The following is a 25,809-nucleotide window of genomic DNA, read 5'->3' as shown; positions in this document are numbered from 1 at the left end:
ATCTACAGTCAGCCCACCTTTGTTCAAAGACTTCTGGTTTGGTGGCCTTTATAACCTCTTGAGGTTTCCCATTCTCTGTTGGTGTGTCTTGTGTTGATAGCAGCTTTTCCCACCTACTGCTCTCAGCCTGAACAGAACAAGTCTAATCCTGCTACCATGACATGTCACTTCACACATTTGAAACCAATGATTGTAGTCCTCATCTCTACCTATCTTCTCTTCCCCAGCTTAAATCTCCCCAGTTCTTTCAATGGATCATTATATAGAAGGATCCTGAGCTTTGTCATCATCCTGGTTGCCCTTCTCGTGACGGTCTCCATTTTAGGTACATCCTTCCTAAACTTCATTGACCAGAACCGAATGTAACATTCCAGATATGATGTGACCACAGGGAAGAGTACAGCAGGATTCTTATTTCCTTATTTCTAGAAGCTGCATCCCTCACATGATGCCACTTATATGATTCTGTCACCTAAAATTACATCTAATTCTATAAGCATTACCAAGTGCCAGACATGTGCCGGAGTCTGTGCTAGGCAATGGAGATACAAAACCAAAAATGAATCAGATCCTGTCCTCAAGGAGCTTACATTATACTGGGTGTGCATGAATACATTTAAGTAAATCACATATACATGTGTATAAATAGTATGTTTGCATGCATATATCACATATATATGTATATACATATTTTTACATATACATGTTTTATATATACACACCATTAGTATGTAGCATGTATACACATATATAACATAGATGTATTACACACACACATACACACACACACACACACACACACACACACACACACACACAAAACCTGATTTCCAGGAGGAAGTGCTAATAATTGGAAGAACTCAGGAAAAATTTCTTGTGAGTTGAGGCTTGAAGTGAGCTTGAGATTCCGTGAGGCAGAGGTGAGCAGGTCCAATATGGCAGGCATGGGGGGAGGTGGGGGAATGTTAGGACTTGTACAAAGGGACAGAGATGGGTGGGGGTCTGGAATGTCATTTATGAAGAATAGGAAGTCTGACAGTTTGGTTAGAATGTAAAGTTCGTAGACAGGATCAATGGGAACACAGTTTGTTTAGAACCACATTGTAAAGGGCTTTAAATGCCTTTAAATGGGAATTTGTATTTTGTTCTAGAGGCACCTGGGAGACATCAAAGCATCTTAAGCAGAGAGTGACAAGAAAGAGACACAATGAAAGAGTTTTGTCCTTGACAGCAAATGCCTATGGAAGAGAGTTGATTTCTTTAAATATATTCAAGTGAGGAAAATGGTAACAAAACAAAAAACCAAACACACACACACACACACACACACACACACACACACACACACACACACACCCTTATCTTCTAGGTGGCCACTAGATGGCATATTTTCACCTATATTTGGCATGTGAGGTGAGTGAGTAGAAAATATTAGGGGAAAATACTCACAGAATCAGCTTTTTAAAGGGAGCTGAGAGGCCATTTGGTCTAATACCTGAATAACCCTTCTACATCATCCCTGGCAAAAAGCTATCCAAGCCTTTGTCTGATGACCTAGACTCCTTTTTCATACACCACACTTCCTCTCATCTTCGTGCCTTTGCATTGGCCACTCCTCATGCCAAGAATGCCCTTCCTCCTCATCTCTAACTCCTAGACTCCTATTTTCCTTCACGCCTTGGCTGAAGTATCATCTTCTAGATGACGGCTTTCCAGAATCACCCACCTGCTGGTGCTTTCCCCCCTTTCCACTCTATTCCCCCAAAAGATCACTTTGTATTTATCTTATACAAGAGACAGTGCTCCAAAATGGATAGAGAGCTGGCCTGAAAGTCAGGAAACTCTAGCTCCAAGCCCTGATGCTGGCCGCGTGACCCTAGGCAGGTCGTTTAATTTCTCCAGATCAGTGTTAGTCAAGCTCGTTTAAAAAGCGGGGCCCCTAATCCACTAATATAAGAATCACCTCTGTGGCATATTGACGATTTTAAAATGTCATATTTTCTATGTTTTATTGTATTCTTATTCATTTTGTTAAGTATTCCCATTTACATTTTAATAAAGTTCTAGCAGGAACTAGGGAGGGTTATAGCTGTATTTAACACCTCGGCTCACAAAAGGACATGTTAGTAGAGGGAATTTTCTCACAGAAAAATCCCTAAAACACTAAGATCACAGGTTTAGTTCCTACCTCCTATGCCTTCTATATACTTAGCTAGTGTGGGCTATCTCCTCTAATAGAATATGAGCTCCTTAAAGATAGCAATGGTTTTGTTTTTGAATTTGTGCATCAGCACCTAGCACACTGCGGGGCATATACTAGATGCTTAATATGTGTTTGTTGATTGAATTATTGATTGATTGGTGCAGCCTAAGATTGTATGTGTTTTTAGATGTTTTTGGTTTTGTTTTTTTTGCTATGGTAGCCCATTGCAGTCCTATAAGATGACTGCCTTTTGGTCAACATTTTACTGAATTTTAGGCATACAGTGTCTATAGCAATGATTCTCAAAGTGTGGTCTTGGGGGCCATTGGGAGTATCTGACATCCTTTCAGGGGGTTCTTAAGGTCAAATCTGTTTTCATAATAATACTAGAATGTTTAAATTTTTAATATGGTAAATATTGATAACTATAACCCTCATCAACAATAGCTCTTTAGGGAATTCTCAAAATATATATATATATTTTGATGTTAAAGGATTCTGAGACCAAAAGACATGAGAACCATTGGTCTATAGCATCCCCCACATACAAGAGTTTAGTAACCGTGCCCCCAAAAGAAAAGAAACAGAAGAGTCTGTCATGACTTTTTCTTAATGAAGTCGTGCTGTTTCAGTTTTGCTCGTGACTCAAGTGCTCAAGTTTTTGCCCTATTGCTTGCATTCAGTTTTCTATACATGTGGGTTAAAATGAGTCCTCAACTCCCATGCAATCACTCAAGGTGACAATATACTGGATATAAGGCATTCTTTATTTCATTTCAGAGAAAGAAGATAAATAGCACAAAAGCTCATAAACATATATGTATGCATGTATGTGTGTATATACATATACATATACATACATACATATCACCTTCCCTTTGGTGAGTCCCACCCTATGGTTAAGACTTCCCCTAAGGGGCAGCTAGGTAGTGCAGTGGATAGAGCTCTGGCCTTGGAGTCAGGAGGACCTTAGTTCAAATCCAGTATCAGACACTTGACACTTACTAGCTGTGTGACCCTGGGCAAGTCACTGAACACCGATTGCCTCACCAAAAAGAAGGGAAAAAAAGACTTCCCCTAAAGAGAAATTCACTTGAGTTGGGCAGAGAGGTAATAATACTTCACCCTCTGTCAATGTACTCACCCCAGACTTAGATTGTTGCCATAAGGTTTTGGGCTTTCCCAAAAGATAACGTTCCACTTGAGGTAATTAGAGCATCAATTCCCTTCTCATCAGGCCGAAGAGCTCACAGTACCAGTGGAGGAAAAGGTACAAGTCGGTCTTGCCCATTATGGCCCTTTTCCTTGTTTCTCCTCCCATTCCTGGGGACATGTGTTTGCTCCTCTTTTCTTTAAGGGGAAATTGAGTGAAGCTCCTCCACTTCTCTCAGAAACATTGGGTTCAGGAGTTATTTGTTTATAGTGGTTGCCATTTTGTGTGGCAGCCAGGTAATGCTGCTCTGGGCCTCGAGTCAGGAAGGCTTAGGTTCAAATCTGACCTCAGCCATTTGTCAGCTGTGTGACCCTGGGTAAGTCACTTACCAGTTCTCTGTCTCAGTTTCCTCGTCTGTAACATGGAGATGGTCATAGCACTCTCCTGGCAGGGTAGTTGTTGTGAATCAGATGAAATAACATTTATAGAAAGTGCTAAGCACAGCGTTTAGCACGTAGTAGGTGCTATATAAACGCTTATTCCCTTTCTCTGTGGCACACAGTTCTTTTTCTTTTCTTGGAACTATGACATTTCCCTTACAGATTTTGGATGTCAGACTTTCATCAAAAAATGTTTTATGCAAGGATTTTCCCAGTTCACAGCTTTTCCTTTTATTCTTGCTACATGTTTGTGACCATAGTGATGAGGCTGAGCATGTGCTCGGCTATTGCAGTAGACTGTACGACTGGGTTTCTTTGCTGAAGAACAGGAATGACCAGTAATGTCAGGTTAACTCCAGTGTGTCCCCACACCCTGGAGCTGTGTGACAGATGGTTCGTGATGAAACCAGGAAGAGCTAACTCAGTAAGCTATATAAAGGAATAAGGAGAAAAGCTCTCCCCTCTTTGGTGAGATGTAGCTAATGACAGCTCTCCCTTGCACTTCTAGCTGAAAGGGAAGGGATTTTTCCCTCTTCTGGGAAGCTGTATGTTTTCCAGGAGCCTGAGACTGGACTTCAAGTCCCTGGCTGCTTTTTCTGCTTTGTGTACCAAAGCATAGGTGACCAAACAGCAGTCTTGAGACTTGGTAGCAACACACTGTGAATTCTAGAGTTCTGATGTCAGATGCAAGTTGTCCTGTCCGATGTGTTTCACAATAGCCTCTCAAAGGAGATGGGCACCTGCATCTAGAGAATTCTATAAATGAAAGGACTAGACAGCCATCACTAGCCAGTCAGAAGAGCTGGACTTTGTGAGTTGTTTGGACAGTACATATAGGAAATGAATGTGAACTATTTTTTTTAGTAGTCCTACAAAGTTATCTTTAATCTCCAGGGGAAAATAATAGATGATAGGTTATTGTTTCATTTCCACATATTTGTTAATGTACACTTATGAGATTTTTGTATTTTAAGCATTTTTTCTGTTGTAGAGGAAATAAATAACTGCTTTGTACACTTGGTAGCTTTTTCTAGAAGGTACTCTGTTAATCCCTTTTAAAGGATACTGTAAAATTGAAAATTGATTTAATTTTATTTTGCTAAGATTTAATCAAGCTAGATTTAATATTCCCTTTTGAGTTTCCTTCCCCTTGTAAACTTAATTCACTACCCACATCCTGGAGAAATTTGCCTGAAGGTCAAGCTTTTGTCTTGTAACTATCGCCACCTTTGTATTCCCACCCATCACTCTTTTTCTGGAGAAACCAGATTAATCTAAAATGTCAAATCTCTTCAGTTTAAACTGTTGTAGCAACTCCCATTGCCAGAGAGCCTTTGTCTTGTGAGTCAATAAAGTCTTGGTTGTGGTGAAGGGGGCTTTAGAAGAGGAGGTCCAAATAATGTAATCTCAATTCTGACTATGTCATCAATAGCCTAAGCAGAAGAAGACACACCTATATTGTTTGAGATTTTGTTAATCTGGGGGCAGCTAGGTGGTGCAGTGGATAAAGCACTGGCCTTGGATTCAGGAGGACCTGAGTTCAAATCCAGCCTCAGACACGTAACACTTACTAGCTGTGTGACCCTGGGCAAGTCACTTAACCCCATTGCCTGTCCTAAAAAAAAAGAAAACGAAAAGAGATTTTGTTAATCTGGCTACTAGTTACAAAAGATCCTGTCAGTCCTCACTCAATGTCTTTGGTTATGGAAAGGCCATAGACCCAGTTTATAGGTTACTGCTAGCCTAGTTAATAAATTGATCATGACCAGAACTTTGTCTCTCAGTTTACCTTAATTTAAATCACAATAGACTGGCAACCACAAAGGGAGTGGGGGTGGAAGGCTGGTCTCAAAGTAAACTGGAGGGGTGGGGCCTAGACATTTTCATGGAGGGAGGGGATCCTCCACTGAAGATTGCACCAGAGACCTTACCCCACCCTCTCAGTCCCAGTGTTTCTGAGCCAAAGAAGCCCCCAAGCTGGTGGAGAAAGTGCAGTTGTGTGTGTTTGTTTTGATGTCCTGTCTGTGTTTTAGTGTGACTGACTGGCAATAATTGGCAATAGAAAACCTGGGAACTCCCCCTAAGGTACAAGCCCTGGCTTAGGTGAGAAGTGATAAAGAGGCATACCACAAGCGGTGCATTTTGGGGAGCTCCTAGTAAATCTGGAAACAGATGCTTCCCAAAAGGTTGGGGAAGCCCTCAATAAGTCTGGAAACAGCCCCCAGTCAAATAAGGGGTAACTAAAACTGTGGAAGATTTATGTTAAGAAGTTCCATATAATTTTGCCTAAAAAGGGGACTTTTGTGTGTGCACACTAATTTCTTTTTGAAGCCTCATCACTGATGTTTAATGTCTGGGTATCTGTCTTGTCAGTCCCACATTATTATATTTAAATTACTGATAAGAAAAAGGTATCCAGGTTTTGCCCTAAATACTCTCTTCCATAGCTCCTAAACTGTATTCCCATACAAAGAACTCAACCACACTGAGAAAGCCCTTCCCATGCTGGAGTAAGGCACTGTGGAAGAAGTCATAGAAAGCAAAGGTCAATAGGGGAAACTGACATCCTCCCCTCCTCTGTAGGAGGAATTCACTTGTGCTAAAAGCACCAGCATCTCTGGGCAACCCATGAGTTTTTCCCTTAACCTTCAACAGACTACCTGTTCTGGCAGTAAAACTAGCTACCAGTTTGAATGCTGTGAACTGTCAGACAGATTCCTGTTAGGGACTCCCGAACTTTTATCAGATCTACGAACTTGAGTACCAGATCTGGGATTAGGCTACTCACCTGAACCACAAGGCCCCTAGGGGAGGGACTCCTAAAAAATGATTGCCTTTCTAAGGTCATTCTCTGAGATCCTGTATCTATTAGCCACCCAAATATCTTACTTGGAAATTGCATCAGTAAAAGATCTTTTTAACTTCTCCAAACTGAAAAGGTATCTCACCTGAAAATGAGAGGCAAAATTCGTAAAGAAAAAGCAGACATTTCAACTGAAGTCTCAAACGTTAACATTTGCGTTCTTTGTCTTGACTAACACTCACTGGGAATGCCCTGTTTATTTGTGCTTTTGTGTCTCTGTGTCAGTATCTTTTTGTGTTTCTGGGTTGGGCCAGAGTAAACCAACTTTTCTTGTGGGCCATGAAAAGCAAGCACAGACATGAGCATAAAAATAATCAGCCTTAAATGTAAACTGGCCATGAACTGAGTGTGTTTGGGGTGTTATGTCTCTGTGGTAGCTGGAAATTGTAGAGTGTGTTTTAAGAGAAGAAAAGATGATATGCAAACTGCCTTTATTGTTTTAGGAAGGGAGGTCTTTTTTTTTTCCGCTGTAGTCTTAAGAAGGTCAGACCACTGGAAGTCAGCTTCAGTAAGATTTCAATTTTACAATTTTAACTTTCTCTTGACAAGAAAAGGAGAGAAGTTTGTTTAAATCAAGTCACTCAAGAGTAAAACTTAATCCTTACTTTTAAGTAGCTTAAGTAAAATTGATTTTAAATATTAGAAATTATAAATCCATATTTAATTGACTTCTGAAACTACATTTTGTAGATTATGGCTATTTGTGTTGTCCATCCCAGAATTTGCAGGATTTTTCAATTTTCAGAAGAAATTCTGAACTACTTTAAAAAAAATAGATTGTGCAAAGACACACTATTAAGAAGGTCTAAATTTAAGTGATCCATGTGATACTCCAAGTATTAATTTAGCTTTGTCAACTGGTCTCAACCAGGAATTAGGAAGTTTGTTTTGTTTTTTTTTTAAAAAAAGAATTGCCCAGGAAAGGAAATGGTCAGTTAAAAGATATAGTCCAGGGGCAGCTAGGTGGCGCAGTGGACAGAGCACTAGCCCTGAAATCAGGAGGACCTGAGTTCAAATCCAGCCTCAGACCTAACACTTGACACTTACTACATGTGTGACCCTGGGCAAGTCACTTAACCTCAATTGCCTAAGGGGGGGGGGGGAAGAATTTTCCAGGAAAGGAAATAGTCAGTTAAAAAGTTAAGAGATATAGTCCAGGAGCAGCTAGGTGGTGCAGTAGATAGAGCACTGGCCTTGGAGTCAGGAGGACCTGAGTTCTAATCCAACCTCAGACAATAATACTCATTAGCTGTGTGACTCTGGGCAAGTCACTTAACCACATTGCCTAGCCAAAAATAAATAAATAAATACAAATAAATAAATAAATAAATAAATAAAAGATACAGTCCAGCATGTCTATGAGGGAAAAGATAAGGAAAAAGAAAAATCTAAGTCTAGGGCCCAGGCTAAATGTTTCTACTATGTGAAAGAAGGTCATTTTGTTAAAAATTGTAGAAGATGTAGGCATACTAGTGGAACAGGTATTATAAAAAGAAGAAAGATTTGAGTAATAACGATAGCTTTTAAGATAAAACTAGCTGATGTATATGTATAGCCTATATCAGATTGTGTACCATCTTGGGCAGGGTGGTAGGGAGGAAGGGGGAGAAAAATTTTAAACTCAAAAGCATATGGAACTAAGTGTTGATAAATCAAAATAAATTAATAAAAAAAAATAAAGGAAGTGATATTAGGAAGAAAAAAAGACAAAACTAGCTGGAGAAGATGTGGGGAAAATGGACTATTAATACATTGTTGGTGGAGTTGTGAACTGATCCAAATACTCTGGAGAACAATTTGGAACTATGCCCAAGCAGCTATAAAACTGTGCATACACTTTGACCCAGCAATAGCACTTCTTTGTCTGTGTCCCAAAGAGATCATAAAAATGGAAAAAGGAACCACATGTATAAAAATATTTATAGCAGCTCTTTTTGTGGTGGCCAAGAATTGGAAATTGAGAAGATGCCTATCAATTGGGGAATGGCTGAACAAGTTGTGATATATGATTATGATAAAATACTATTGTGCTGTAAGAAGTGACGAGCAAGATAGTTTCAGAAAAAACTTGGAAAGACATATGAATTGATGCACAGTGAAGTGAGCAGAACCAGGAGAACATTGTACACAGTAACAGCCACATTGTGCAATGACTAACTTTCATAAACTTGCCTCTTCTCAGCAATACAACGATCTAAGACAACTCCAAAAGACTCATGATGGAAAGTGTTGTCCACAGAGAAAGAACTATGGAGTCTGAATGCAGATCGAAGCATAGCATTGGTTCTCTTCTTTGTTGTTGTTTTGTTTCTTCTTCCTCATGATTCCTCTCATTGGTCTTAATTCTTCTTTATAACATGACTAATGTGAAAATATGTGTAACATGAATATGTATGTGGAGCCTATATCAGATTGCATGCTACCTCAGGAAGGAGGGAGGAAAAGGAGGGGGAGAAAATTTAAATCTCAAAAGCTTATGGAAGTTAATGTTGAAAACTGAAAATAAATAAATAAAATTTTTAAAAAAGCTAAAACTAGCCCTGGGGAATATTAAATATAGGTTATTACTACTGAGCTTGTTTTTCATGTTGCCGCCCAATATTTGACATTAGGGCAATGTGTTTAAAAATCGCAAAAGTAAATTTTTGCCCTTAAAGTATAGTTTGATCAAGATTTCTCTATATTGGTCTTGAATATAATCAATTTAGAATGTTAAAAATTAATATTTTTAAATGTATGCTACTTAGGAATAAGTGGAGTCTTCCTTAAAATGATAGATAGCATCTATCAAAAATCATCAGCAAGCGTTATATGTAATGGGGATAAACTAGAAGCATTTCCAATAAGATCAGGGATAAAGTAAGGATATCCATTGTCACCACTGTTATTCAATATTGTGCTAGAAATGTTAGCTGTAGCAATCAGAGGAAAAAAAAGAAATTGAAGGAATTAGAATAGGCAAAGAAGAAACAAAGCTATCACTCTTTGCAGATGATATGATGGTATACTTAGAGAATCCTAGAGAATCAAATAAAAAATTACTTGAAATAATAAACAAATTCAGCAGAGTTGCAAGATATAAAATAAACCTATACAAATCACTGGCATTTCTATATATTACTAACAAAGCACAACAGCAAGAGATAAATTCCATTTAAATTATTGTAGACATTACAAAATATTTGAGAGTCTACCTGCCAAAGCAAAACCAAAAATTATATGAACACAATTACAAAACACTTTTCACGCAAATAAGGTCAGATCTTAATAATTGGAAAAAAAATCATGTGCTCATGGGTAGGCTGAGCATATATAATAAAAGCAACAATTCTGCCTAAATTAATTTACTTATTTGGCACCATACCAATCAAACTACCAAAAAATTATTTTATAGAGCTAGAAAAAATAATAACAAAATTCATCTAGAAGAACAAAAGGTATAGAATATCAAAGGAACCAATGAAAAGAAATGCAAGGGAAAGTGACCTAGGTATACCAGATCTTAAATTTTATTATAAAGCAGCAATCATCAAAACTACATGGTACTGGCTAAGAAATAGTGGTGGATCAGCAGAATAGGTTAGGTATGTAAGACAAAACAGTCAATGACTATAATAATCTACTATTTGATAAATCCAAAGACTCCAGCTTCTGGGATAAGAAATCACTATTGAGGGGGCAGCTAGATGGTATAATGGATAGAGCAGCAGCCCTGGAGTCAGGAGGACCTGAGATCAAATCCAGCCTCAGACACATAATACTTCCTAGCTGTGTGACTCTGGGCAAGTCACTTAACTCCAATTGCCTCACTTAAAAAAAAAAAAAAAAGGAAATCACTAATTAACAAAAAACTCCTGGGAAAATTGGAAAATAGTATGGCAGAAGGGGCAGGTGGGTGGCGCAGTGGATAGAGCACTGGCCCTGGAGTCAGCAGGACCTGACTTAGACACTTGACACTTACTATCTGTGTGACCTTGAGCAAGTCACTTAACCCCATTGCATATAAAAAAAAAAGAAGTAAAAAAAAAAAAGAAAATAGTATGGCAGAAACTGGGTGTAAACCAACATCTTATAGCTTATATGAAGTCAACTGAGTACAGGAATAAAATATAAAGACTGATACTATAAGTAAACTAGAAGGGTAAGGAATAGTTTACTTTTCAGATCTATGGAGAAGAGAAGAATTTATGACCAAACAAGAGATAGAGAACATTATGAAATACAAAATGGATAATTTTGGAAAGTTTTTACACAAAGCCAATGCATCCAAGATTAGGAGGGAAGCAGAAAACTGGGAAAGAATTTTTTTTTTGCGTTTTGGTGAGACGATAGGGGTTAAGTGACTTGCCCAGGGTCACACAGCTAGTAAGTGCTAAGTGCCTGAGGCTGGATTTGAGCTTGAGACTTCCTGACTCTAAGGCCAGAGCTTTATTCACTGAACCACTAGCTGCCTTTCCGGGAAAGAATTTTTAAAACCAGTGTCTCTGATAAAGGCCTCATTTCTAAAATATATAGAGAACTGAGTCAAATCTGTAAGAATACAAGTCATTTTCCAATTGGTAAATGGTCAAAGGATATGAACAGCGAGTTTTCAGAGGAAGAAATTAAAGCTATCTATAATCATATGAAAAAATGTTCTAAATCACCATTGATTAAAGAAATGCAAATCAAAATGACTCTGAGGTACCACATTACACCTATCAGATTGGCTAATATGACAAAACAGGACAATGATAAATGTTGGAGATGTGGGAAAATTGGAACACTAATGCATTGTTGGTGGAGTTGTGAACTGATCCAACCATTGTGGAAAGCAATTTGGAACTATGAGCAAAGGGCTATAAACCTGTGCATACCTTCTGACCCGCAACAGCACTTCTACATCTGTATCCCAAAGAAATCATTAAAATGAGAAAAGGACTCACATGTACAAAAATATTTCTAGCAGCTCTTTCTGTGGTGGCAAAGAATTGGAAAATGAGGGGATGCCCATCAATTGGGGAATGACTGAACAAGTTGTGGTATATGAATGTAATGGAATACTATTGTGCTATAAGAAATGATGAGCAGGCAAACTTCAGAAAAACCTGGAAAGATTTATATGAACTGATGCTGAGTGAAATAAGCAGAACCAGGAGAACATTGTACACAGTAATAGCCACGCTGTGCAGTGACTGACTTGGATAGACTTAGCTCTTCTCAGCAATGCAAGGATCTTAGACAACTTCAAAAGACTCACGATGGAAAATGCTACCCACATCCAGAGACACAAATATGGAGTCTGAATGCAGATGGAAGCATACTATTTATTCTCCTTTTCCTTTGTTGTTTTGTTTTATTGCTTCATTTTTGTGGTTCCTCCCATTAGTTCTAATTGTCCTTTACATCATGATTAATGGGAAAATGTGCTTAATATGAATGTATAAGTCGAGCCTATATCAGATTTGAGGGAGGGGGAGAGGGAGGGCAAGAAAATTTAAAACTCAAAATCTTATGGAAGTGAATGTTGTTAACTAAAAATAAATTAATTATAAAGTACAAAAAAAAGGAGGGTATATTGAATATAAAGAGAAACCTCAATTTACATTCTGAAAAGTGAAAAGTGGATCAACTTTTAATCACTTTTATCCCCAAGAGTGACAAGTTTATTGTTTTAAAGAGTTAAGGGGGAAAAAAGGGGAATTGAACCCCAAGTGTCAGTAAAAAGATGGACTGAAACTGCAAATGGCTCTTGAGTATCAATGAATTTTCAGGAACAGTTGGCGGCTTAAATTTATCTGGCTCTTAAGAACTAGCCCCATGCCCAGGCTGGAGTGTGACAATTTAATTACAGGTGGGAATAATAACAATATATTTTAAGGTTCCCCACACCCACGAAATCATATCTAGAAATTACAAAGAGGAGAGATTCAATTCATATCTCTAACTTCTTACAATATAGGTAAGTGTTCTCAGATTAAAAACTACAGAATAAATAAAACTTGCCATTTTGTAAAAGAAGTTGTTTAGAGCATTTGACATTTAAACATACTGATCTCATTAGTAAAAGTGGCAGAAATTCTGATGAAAGAATGTATGGAAAGCAGTTAGTAGCCTTTCTGCTTCTAGCTCCTTTCTGAGAAGTACTTTTAACCTAATTAGGATTTTGTACATGTATTATTTATACATATACATACATATATATGTACATATATATTTATATAAAATTAGGATTTTGTATATCAGAAACATCATAGTGTGATTTAAAGTGATATGGTAACATGAGATAAATAATAATAGATGGTTATTAAATAGCCCCACAATATTACATTGGTTTTCTGGGAAGCTAGAGGAGAGCTCACAAGTTTGCTTAGAATATAAAAGTGCCTTTATGATGATTTTTGATTATGAAAAAAAAAGGCAACCATTGTCGCCCCACACTGTGAACATGGAAATTTGAATCTCATGGGACTTCAATATTGCTTTAAGTTTTAAATTCAGATATTATTGTCTGAATGACCATTAAGTCAGTAATCAAGCATTTGAGGGAAATGCCACTAGTTGCCCAAGGGAGTCCAGCCTCAGAACTACTGCAGGTGGATGTTTGTGCCACAGAAAAGTTGGGGGGACTATTGTAGCATGGCTAAAGTAGGATTCTCTTGACATAGTTTCCTTATTGTGCCATTTCCTTCTTTGAAAAGGAAATTTTCTCACCTGCCTAATCCTGAGCCTGGCTATGTTACTCTATTAAACGCCATGACCGGCTGATGGATGTGACTCTCACCTGGACTCAGACTGAGCTAGGGAAGTATTTTCCCCTTGTATAACTTTATCGCTCCTTTTTCCTTTCATAGCAAATTTCTGTAATTAGGACAAGTTACCGGTAAAGTATTTGTTGTTGAAATTAATATTTAATCATCTGAGTTAAAAGAATGAGATACAGGTTACTAAACTTGTCTTCCATTTGCAAGTAAATATACTTGTGTATATTAAAAAAAAATCATAAAGCATCCTTCAAGTATTTCAGAATAATATGGGAATAATTAGACAATGATTAAAAAAAAAGCCTAAAGGACAAACATATAACTCAATAAAAGTTGAAATCAGAAATCTTTTTGTGTTTTTAAAGAAAAAGATTTCAGGGGGCAGCTAGACATGCAGTGGATAGAGCACCAGTCCTAGATTTAGGAAGACCTGAGTTCAAATCTGGCCTCAGACCCTTGACGCTTACTAGCTGTGTGACCTTGGGCAAGTCACTTCACCCCATTGCCTCATAAAAAAAAAGAAAAAGATTTCAGTGAAATTAGTTATTTTCTTGTTACTGTTGAATTTTTTTCAGCTGTGTCTGACTCTCCATGACCCCATTTTGGGGTTTTCTTGGCAAAGATACTGGAGTGGTTTGCCATTTCCTTCTCCAGCTCATTTTTACAGATGAGGAAACTGAGGCAAATTGGGTTAAATGACTTGCCCAGGGTCTCACAGCTAGTGAGTGTCTGAAGCCAGATTTAAATTCAGGAAGATGAGTCTTTGTGGTTCTAGGCTTGGTGCTTTATACACAGTGCCATCCAGTTATCTCAGACAAGGGGAACTAAACACATTTTAGTCTTTTGTTGTCTATTACAACTGAAGCCAAATAAGCACCTTTTAGGCAAGTCCACTCACCTTTCAGGGCTGCTTGTGGAGAATAGTTGCTTGGTACTGCACTCTGCCCATTACCACACATATCAATATCAGTATGTTAGTGCTGGCTATTGTGATTACTTCATTCTCAGTGCTCCATTCTAGATAATTATATACTAGGGTTTAGATGTGACTACCATATAATACCTTAAGGGTTTTCTTACATTGTGCAAATTGGGAATCACTGTATTAGATCTCTTTACATTCTCTGGGCTCTATGCCTCAGCATAATCATAACCCCTGTTAACATTCTCAAGGACTGCAATTTGAGGAAGTGGGGGCACACCCTGTCAGAGTGAGACAAATTTCTTAGAACCTTTTGCCTGGGCCAAAAATCACAATACCCCATCAGCTCTCTACCTCAAATAGTAGAGTAAGAAACTTTAACAACAATGGTTTACAAGCCATTATAAACCCAGCATACTTTGTATTTTTCATTCTTTTGAATTTATTTTACAGTGTCCTGATTTCTTATAAAGCCACAAGCTTCTAATTGCTCCATTCTAATTTTTAAGGAAATATTTTCTTCAGTAATCTTTTGGACTTCCTTTTCCATTTGGCCAGTTTTGCTTTTTAGGGCATTCTTCTCCTCACTGGCTTTTTGGACCTGTTTTGCCATTTGGGTTAGGCTATTTTCTAAGGTGTTATTTTCTTCAGTATTTTTTGAGATCTCCTTTAGCAAGCTGTTGACTTGTTTTTCATGACTACCCAGCATACTTTGAGCTGACTAACAATAAGAGTTGTGAATTTAATCAGGTAGAGCCTTACTTTCCTAGTACTAAACTCTGGAGGAGAAAGTGAGGCTGGTGACTTTGCACAGCCCTCCCTCACTTCAATTCAATTCACTATGCAAGTCATGGCATCACTTTCCTGATGTCATGGTCCTCTTGGAGAATAAAGGACAGACAACAACCACGGCAGTATCCATATCAGGTACAAGGTTTAGGTAACAGCAGGTGAGATACAAAAGCTTAAATGCTCTGAAGTTTTGGGTGAATTATGGGTTCCTGATTCTTCAGCTGGTTATTAGAAAACCAAATTTAGGAGGGTGTACTAAATTATATTGAGGCCTGTTTTGCAAAAGATCATAGCAGAAACATCTAACAATCTCTACAAGTAACCTGAACCAGAGAAGCAGATCTTCTAGAAGCCCCTCCCTGCAAAGCTGCCTGAGAAGAGGCCCATTCCAGAATGGCCAAGAGGAGATGAAATGTTTTCAGAAACCAGACAATTGCATGAGACATCTGAGCCCTAAGGTATGAAATGGACATTGGAAATGGATTACTAGGAAAGAGATTAAATGTTCACCCTTCCCTCTCATTCCTTCCCCATGTGCTGATGTCTCTGTAAGGACTACTTACAGAAAGGGACTACCCCTGATGAAGTTTGTCAATGCATCTATCACAGATGGTCTCAAAGATCAGGGGGTGAATTGTTACAAGACTAACACTCATATTTTGGGGGCCATCCCCTCTCAAGTTAGTCCTATTAAAATAAAATATCTGGGATAAAATTTCTTTCATCCTTATTCCTACATTTTGGGGTTATAGCATTAGAACAAGAAGACATACTAGCTCCCTTTTCACAGCATTTTTTGCTGTAATCATTGTTGCAGCTTTACTAAACATTATAGGCTGATAGATATAAATGATTTTTAATATGCTCTGATTTGTAACTTTAATGAAGCTAAGTCGTTCATGGGAAGTATGGCCTCCCAAGAACCAAAGGGCAAATTATAAAATTGAAAATTGATTTTAATTTTATTTTGCTAAGACTTAAACAAGCTAGATTTAATCTTCCTTTCGAGGTTTCTTCCCCTTGTAAACTTCACCCACCACCCACATCCTGGAGAAATTTGCCTAAAGGTCAAGCTTTTGTCTTGTAATTACCTCCACCTTTGTAATCCCACCCTTCACCCATTTTCTAGAGAAACCTGATTAATCTAAAAGGTCAAATCTCTTCAGTTTAAAACTATTATAATTGCCTGGGAACCTTTGTCTAGTGACTCAATTACCGGGAGGTACAAATGATGTAATCTCAATTCTGACCATGTCCTCCATAGCCACGCCTATGTTGCTTGAGATTTTGCTCTGTAATCTTGCTAATTATTAGAAAAGACTCTGTCAGTCCTCACTCAATGTCTTTGCTTATTGACAGACCATAGACCCAATTTATTGGTTACTGCTAGCCTAACTAATAAATTGATCACGCTCAGAACTTTGTCTCTCAGTTTACTTTAATTTCAATTATGATAATACCCTAGATACGAGCCTAAAGTTGTACCTAAGCTTTGTTCAAAAGATTTCCCCCAGAACTCTAGAATGGAGCAATAATGAACCAGACAATGTGAGAAAAAATTGATTCCCTCTCCTTGGGGTCTGGTTTCCATAGAACTGAACCCAGTCCATGTGAGGCCAGAGCCATGGCTTCTTTTCTGGAACCACCCCCTGACCTAAAGTTAACATCCTACTTGTACGAAACCTTTTATTTTTATAAAATTGAAGTGATTTATTTTGTCCAGTACATCTTGTTGTTAGGGCTAATTACTTATTCCCCTCTCTAAAATAGAGAATATTGGGGCAGCTAGGTGGTGCAGTGGATAGAGCCCTGGAGTCAGGAGGATGTGAGTTCAAATCTGACCTCAGACACATAATACTAGCTGTGTGACCCTGGGCAAGTCACTTAACCCCATTGCTTAGCCAATAAAAAGTAAAATAGGGAATATTACTACTCTCTGTTCTCTAATTTTTAAAGGGGCATAACCTTATTTATGTTTATATTTGTTTATGTTCATACTTACCTCATTAAAAAATTTGGAATTTACTGTGATCACATGATATAAGATGCTGGTCCAAACCAGTTTGACTTCTCATACATGCCACATTCTAGCCAAACTCGTCTAATTGCTATTCTGCCCCTCCCCCTGCTGCGCCCACACAGCATCCTGCTGTTATGTCTTGACACAGGCTGCTCCACCACACCTAGAAAGTCCTCTCTGTTCACCTCCTTCTCCTGGCATCACTAGTTCCCATCAGGGCTCAGCCTTAGCACTACTGCCTGCACCAGAGCTTGCTGGAGTTCCCTAGTTGTTAGTGTTCTCCTGCCTTCTGAAATGACTGCAGATTTATTTTATATGTATTTGTCTGTACATTTTAGAATGTAAGCCTCTTGAGGGCAGGGACTGTTTGGTTTGGATTTTGATTTGCTCAGGGTCTAGAACAGTACCTATCACCTATTAGCCACTTGCCAAATGCTTGTTCAATTAAATATGTCCTTCCATGCTTTTATCCAATTTTCCCAATAATTGTTATTGAACAGAGCTCTTTCCCCAGCATTCTGTGCTCTTGCATTTATTGAACACTAGACTGCAATACTAAGTTTCTCCTATGCTTCTTTGCTCATTGAATCTATTCCACTGATTACTGTTTCCTTTTTTTTCTTATTCCAGCACCAGCTACTTTTGATAGTTACTGTTTTGTGTAATATTTGGTCATGCTAAACCCCTTTTGTTGCTTTTTTCATTATTTCACGGCATATTATTGGCTTTTTCTTCTCATATATGAATTTTGTTATTCATATAGAGTTTACATTGATATATTTGTTGTAGTTTTTGTCTAATTTTATGAAGTATCTCCTTAGTAATTATAATTGGCCTAACTTTAAATACATAGTAGGAATTCCCATTCTTTCTCAGTCCCCATGCCTCTTGACTTTCAGTAAATCTTCCTGTAAACCCCTATTCAGTATGAAAGGATATAAATTTGAAATTTGATCGTGTATATGGACATGAGAAATAAAACAGATTGCTTCATTTCAGTAGGACAATATAGTTATTTATCAAGCAGTCCCCACATCGACCTTCTTCTATCCACTGACAGGTATGCATACCCTAGGTTTGGGACTCCCTGGTTTATAAGTAAGCTCGGACAGTATTTTCAGTTTTACTAAATTGAAGCTGCCTCACTGGAATGTTGAACATCTTTATTTAGTTCTTTCATTTGTTAGTGGCTATTGAGATGCGTTTAGCTGTTACTGTTGTTGACTTGTTTGAGTCTTCGTGACTCCATCTGGAGTTTTCTAGGCAAAGATACTGGAATAGTTTGCCATTTCCTCCTCCAGTACATTTTCCAGATGAGGAAACTGAGGGAAACAGTTAAATGACTTGCCCAGAGTCACACAACTAGTGTCTGAGGCTGAATTTGAACTCATGAAGCTGAGTCCTTCTGACCTCAGGCTGGATGCTGTATCCATTGTGCTACCTAGCTGCCCGAGACATGGTTAGACTAATCTTCAATTTCTAGTCCTTCTGCTCTGGGAGAAACTAGGAACTATGAAAAACTCAGGGCTGGGAGGGACAGAGGGAGGTAGACTTCTGCCACAGTGGAATCTTTTGGAGTTCTGTGGAAGAGCAAAGGGAAGATAGCCAAGAGGATATGTAGCATATTGTGGAAGAGCAGTAGTGGTAACCAGAGATCCATTGCTTGCAGGTGTCTTGCACTGTGTGCTCCAGATTTAGGTTTCAAGTATAACAGGCTGGATTCAGCAGTCAAGCCTCCACTTCTGCTTACAAAGAACTCAGCCATTTGGGACTGTCCCTTTAAGAATTGAAGGAAAGCTGTGAAATGGTTTGATTGAGTCTTCTCCCCCATCTCCCACCCAGCTCTCTACCTGGTGCCTGTGTCTGGCAGGCACATCTATAATCTTTTTCTCACTGTTCCTTTAAGCCATTTCTAGCTCTTGATTTTGTTCTGTATAAAAATATCTATGACTGATTATAGTTGCTTTGCAGTGCATGCTTGTATTTTAATGCTGTGCCAAGGACAGCAAATGGAGAATGCTCTCTGGAAATACATAGAATTTAACCAGGTAAGAGAAGCAATTGTGTGGCCAAATATCAGGATTTTCCCATAACTAGAGCCTCCACAGGCTTGTGTGTGAGTTGATCTTACAGTGATGATTTTTATTAATTTTATAAACTCCTAAAATAGTAGAGAGATGACCCAGGTGGGTAGAGACCATCCCAGCTTAAAGCTAAACCTGGTCATTTATAGTAATAACTGGAGACTGGGACAAATCCCACACTTTTGATGGAGAGGCAGGGTGAACCAAAGGAAAGGTCACGCACCGTGGTTACCCAATGGAAGGACAAAGGTATAATTTGGAAACAATCGTCTCCTCCTCTTTGGAATAGAGAGAGAGTGTAAAAGGAGTTCCAGCTAAGTTTTGCTACATAATGACACATTATTTCAGTGAAAATGATTCTGTGGTTGTATTTATAATTTTATTTGATTGAACCAACATTTATTTTACACCATCTATATGTAAGAAACCACATGACTGCTTGGGATATAAAGGCAAAAATGCAAAACTTCTCATGTGCCAGGAGCTTCCATTCTACAGGTTCAAATCTGTGTAATGTCTTGTAGAACATAGATGGCTTCATCTATTAACTCCCAGACAGTTCATGCTTTTTGTAGTCATTTTAAATAATACTTCTGGTTTTCTAAGTAAACTATCAAATTATCCACAAATATAGAAGATTTTTACTTCTTCATTACCAGACTTAATCTCCTTAATTTTGTTTCTTGACTTATTACTGTAGCCAACACTTTTAGCATTGTTGAACAACAGTGATAATAGTAGACCTCTTTTTTTTTCTATCTTGATCTTATTAAGAAAGCTTCAGTTTTTCTCCATTATAACTAAAAAAGGCCAAGGTTTCCCACTGCATCCAGGGCTATCTCCAGTCATCCTGATCTATATCTGGCCCCAGATGGCCCCAGAGGAGAAAGCGAATCTGGTAACTTTGCACCTCTCTCCCTCAAATCCAATTTACTTGCATGTTGCGGCATCCCCTCCCTGATGTCATGGTCCTCTTCGAGAGCAAAGGACAAACAATAACATTATAACTAATGCTGGCTTGTGGTTTTAGAGAAATGCTTTTAATCTTATTGAGGAAATGCCTTTTCATTCCAATTTATTTTGCTTTAGTGTTTAACATAAGTGAATGCTGTATTGTTTCAAATATGTTTCTGTATCTACTGATATAATTACATTTTTTATGATTTGTAATGATGTTTTTTCAAGGTTGAACCACTTTTGCATTCCTCATATAAAACCAACTTTGTAAATTTTTTTCTACATTTTATTCTATTCTCTTCACCAGTATTTTACTTAATATTTTTTTGCATAATCATTACTATTGACCACAGTTTCTTTTCTCTGGTTTATTCTGCTTTTCTTTCAGAACAAAGACTATAAGAGGCAATCTTTGTCTCATAGAAAGAATTTGGTAAAGTACCTCCTTTCTCTATTTTTGAAAAATTACTTGTGTATCATAGGGAGTGTTTTCTCTTCTTTAAGTGTTTGATTGAATTAACTTATAAATCTGTCTGTATTTAGAGATTAATTTTTCCCCTGGTGGGTGCATTTATGGCTTACTCAATTTCTTTCTCTGAGATTGGGTTATTGGAGTTTTCTATTTCCACTTTCATTCATTTTGGTATTTATTTTTGTGGTTATTCATCCATTTTGTTTTGGTTTTTATTTTTGTTGTCACATAATTTAATATAGTAGTTTCTGCTTAACTTTTTTTTCTTCTCCATTTGTTGTAAATTTCCTTTTCCTTTTTTTAATTTGTTAATTTGGTTTTTACTATCTCTGTCTTTAAAATCAAATTAGCTAATGGTTCCTTCAGAACTCCTGCCCTTGGGCTGAGCAGACTTGATTACCGAATAAGTGAGCACAAATACATGTAATCCAATATATTGAGCCAGGCCCACACTAGAACATGTTTCCTGTTTCATCCAAGTGTCCAGCAGGGTCATCTTACCATCTGCCCTGCTGTTTCTCCCTACCAGGAACAATGCCCACCAGACTTGATCCCCAGAAATGATTTTTGGACATAGCCTTTGAGTGAATTAATTTTGCTTAACTATGTTAATTTGTTACAAGTATTTCCCCCCCCCCTTTATCTCCATTAATTGGGGGAGGGATAAGAGTAAAGGCATTAGCAACAGTGGTCCTCCCTCCCCCCCCAAAAAAGGGTTCCATTAAAACTTTTTAAAAAAGGCATAGAAGAAAACAGAAGGCAGTTCGGAAGGAAGGGCAGATAAGCAAGGTAGTTTTGAAAGTAACTGAATGTGTTATATACTTTTCAAAAAGTAAGCAGTTTGAAATGGAGATTCACAGTTTCATAAAGAATTCTCTTTTTATACTCTACTGTGTGTATAGAAATGCTCTTTTTGATGTTTGAGTGCAGAATAAAAAAAAATTAAAAAACAAAATGAAAAAATGTAAAGGGAAAGTTATTTGAGTAATAAAGAAAAGCACTCTGTAACTTAGAAAGGGCCTGAGACTGGAACCGCTCTGAAATGATAATGAATTTATCCATAAGGCCCAAAGAGAATCTAGTAAGCATAAATGGGTTGGTCATCACAAACAAAAAGCAGGGAGAGAGAGTGCCCTGGTCATCACTAGAAGGAATGGTGACCAAAAAAAGCCTGATCTCTACTTGAAAAAAAGTTTTAAAAAAAAGAGACTTTTGCCAGTCCTGGCCTAGGGGAGTCATTCCCCATGCTGAGAAGAGTACTAGAACACCCCCACCTGATTCAGAAGTTGGAGCTGATGAAGACTGTCCACTGGAGAACAAGTCCAGGGAGGCCAGTAGATTGAGTCACCCAGCAGGGACATGGTACACTTTGAAGAGCCCAACAGTCAACGTCTGCTGAGATCAGTCTGGCGGCAGCCCTGTCAGCTGAGCAATTTCTCCAGGCCAGCTCAGAAGCTGGCTTACCTGTCTGGCCAAGTCAGCCTGCCCTAAGAAGAGCAAGTCCAGCTGAGCTGTCCATCTGGTAGAGTCACCAAGCCTTGTTGGAACAAGTCCAGCCTAGCGGCAGAGAGACTTGTCCATCACTGACTCAGATGCCCCATCTCACAGTGAGCTTCATGTGGACACTTCAGAAAAAGAAAAAACTTCAACTTCTGCTGTTTCAGAATTGTGAGTTATCTTGGCCACATGTGTTCCCCATTCCCTACACTTCCATTGTATAAGTTCATGCCTGCTCTTCCCTCCATAGAGTGCGTATGCATTTTAGGGACAGGGTGGGGAGGGTGATGCTTTGCAACCACAGTTCTTGCCATGCCAAGCACATCATCCATTGTCCAGAATCTGGGCAAGCATGCCATCACGAAACTGACGTACAATACTGATGAACTTCTCCAGGCAACCAAATTTTGACATAATTTTACACAAGCCCTCACAACTGACAGTCACCAATGGAGTGAAACAAGGCTCTGTGCTTGCTCTCATGCTTTTTAGCATGATGTTTTCAGCCATGTTGTCAAATGCCTTCAATGAGAACGAAAACACAGCATTAAGGTCAGCTACTGTACTGATGGTAAATTGTTCAACTTGAAAAGGCTACCAGCCAAGACCAAAGTGGAGGGAGAGATGGTGCATGATTTTTTGTTTGCAGATGATTGTGCACTCATTGCAGCCTCTGAAGCTGAGATGCAACAAAGTATGGATTTTTAAAAAATAATTAATTTGTTTATTTTTAGTTTTCAACATTCACTTCCATAAGATTTTGAGTTTTAAATTTTCTCCCCCTTCCTCTACTCCCCCCTCCCCAAGATAGAATGCAATTTAATATAAGTTCTACTTATACATTCATATTAAGCATATTTCCCCTTAGTCATGATCAAAGTATGGATTGATTCTCTATTGCTTGTGCTAATTTTGGCCTAACAATTAACACCAAGAAAACCCTGGTGCTCCACCAGCCAGCACCCATCAACCATATGTGGAATCATTGGTTACAGCAAATGAAGTTCTGAATACTATGGATAAGTTCGCTTGCCTTGGCAGTATACATTCCAGGGATGGACATATTGATAATGAGATTGATGCACACATTGCCAGAGCTAGTTCAGTGTTTGGGAGGTTCCAAAGGTAAGTGTGGGAGAAAAGAGGTATTAGAATAACTGCCAAACCGAAGGTATACTGAGCTGTTGTGCTGACCTCATTGTCATATGCCTGTGAAACTGAATTGCTTCTATCTGAATTGTTTTAGGAGGATTCTCAAGATCACCTGGCAGGATAAGACACTAAGACACTGAGGTCTTTTCTCATACTAAACTGCCAAGCATTCAAACTCTACTGCAGAGAGCTCAACTCTGATGGGCTGGCCATATTGTTTGAATGCCAAACATACACTTGCCTAAAAGACTATTTTACAGAGAACTCACACAAGGCAAGAGCTCACCATGGTGGTCAGAAGAAGTTATACAAGAACACTCTGAAGGTCTCTTTGAAGAACTTTGGAACTGATTGTGTGACATGGGAGACATTGGCCCAGGACTGCCCAGCATGGTGGGACCTCACCAAAGAAGGTGCTGTTCTCTATGAGCAAAGCAGAATTGAAGTAGCTCAAAAGAAATACAAGATGTACAAATTTAGATTATCCAGCCCAAATGTTCACATGGACTATTTGTGTCCAATCTGTGGTAGAGCATTCTGAGTTTGTATTGGTCTGAGCAGCCACAGTCAGACTCACCGTAAATCGACTCTAATGTGGTGATGTCATTTTGGTCCTCGTTGAGGATGAAAAATAGCAACCAATCTTACTTAGTCACTCAAGGAAATGGTTTCTCTAAAAATTGAATTCACTCTACTGGCTGATTGTTAAGGGGATGCACATCAATTGGGGTTCATGAACTACAGTGTTAGGAACATAACTGCCAGCAGGTTTTCCCCTAGAATCCAAAATAGCAGCTGCCCCTCTGAGGACACAACCAGCCAGTACCAATGTAAGTTGGGGAATAAGCCTGGAGTTGGTGCTATATTTATTAAAGTTTCTATTCATGCCTCCTACTTCTATGTTATAGTCATTTATAAATATACTTACACAGCTGTCACAGTAATTCAGGCTCTCATTTACCTCTTGCCTTTGGCAATAGACTATTAGGGGTATATTATATTATAAATGATAATATTATAATAAATAGAACACAAAATAATATAATGTATTACATAATACATAGTATGTCATATTATATTATGTCATATCATATCATCATATGATGAATCATCATATTATACCACATTGCATTATACTATACTACACTATACTATATTAGGGGCAGCTAGATGGTACAGTAGTGGATAGATCACTGGATCTGGAGTCAGGAACTTGTAAGTTCAAATGCCACTTTAGACATTTATTAGCTGTGTGTCCTTGGGCAAGTCACTTTACCTTTGCTTCCCTCAGTTTCTGCAATTGTAACATGGAGATAATAACAGTATCTACCCTCTATGGTTGTGGTAAGGATCAAATGAGGTAATAATTGTAAAGTACTCAGCATAGTGTCTAGCACACAGTAAGGGCTATATAAATGTTAGCTATCAGTATAATTTCTTATCCCCATTTTCCATATTTCCTCTCTTTTATGTATCCCTCACATAGTTGCCCAAATGACCTTTCTAAAATACAGCATTGACTATGTGACTTTCCCGCCCTATATTGGAAGCATTTTGGAAAATAATTTGGAAATAAATAAGAAAAGTCACTAAGTCGTTCACAGCCTGCAGCCCAGCAGTTTTACTTCTCAGATATACCCCAGGGAGTAGGAAAGCAGAAAAAAAGTTCCTAAGCATGCCAATTTTTTTTTTACACTCTGGCAACAAAAGACTAGAAATAAAGTGGGTACCTAGCAATAGGTAAATGACTGAAAACTGTGGTATATGATTATAAAGGAAACTTATGGCACTGTAAAACACTACAAATAGGAAGAATTCAGAGAAACCTGGCCATATTTGTATGAACTGGTGAAGAATGAAATAATCTAAACTAAGAGAACAATATACTCAGTGACTATCAATATAAATTAAAAGATCACTAAAAGGAAATTGAACTCTTGCATAATTGAAAAACCAGTAACAGTCTCAGGGTACACAGTCAGTTAATAAAACATATCCCCTACTTCTCAGCAGAGAGGTGGGAGACTACTAGGGAAGAATATTGCATACATTTTTAGATGTAGTTCTTGTATTGATTGTTTATCTTTGATATAAGAGAAGGTTCATCTTCAAGTGGGGGAGTTGGAAGGAGGCTATATCTAGAAATGCCTGAAGCAAAAATAAAAGTAAGCATAAAATTTTTTTTTCAATGAAGAGAAATTGGAAGGGTTAGATTTCTGCATACAAGAAGAAAGAATTTTCAAAATATTTCATGTGTGGAGTCAACTTGCTTTGTATATATTTGTTTACATGTTGCCTCCCCCATGAGATTGTAAGCTCCTTGAAAGCAGGTAATATCTTTTGCCTCTTTCTGTATCTCAGTGTTTAGCATGAGGCCTGGCATAGAGTAGGTACTTAATAAATGTTAATTGATTGATTGACTTGTATTGATTAGACACTTTGACAATATTTTTTTTTTTTTGTGGTGAGGTGGTTGGGGTTAAGTGACGTGCCCAGAGACATACAGCTAGC

The sequence above is a fragment of the Phascolarctos cinereus genome, unplaced genomic scaffold, assembly GCF_003287225.1.
Source record: "Phascolarctos cinereus isolate Bilbo 61053 unplaced genomic scaffold, phaCin_HiC Scaffold_726;HRSCAF=1367, whole genome shotgun sequence".
Lineage (NCBI taxonomy): Eukaryota > Metazoa > Chordata > Mammalia > Diprotodontia > Phascolarctidae > Phascolarctos > Phascolarctos cinereus.
Note: the sequence above shows the minus strand (reverse complement) of the source record.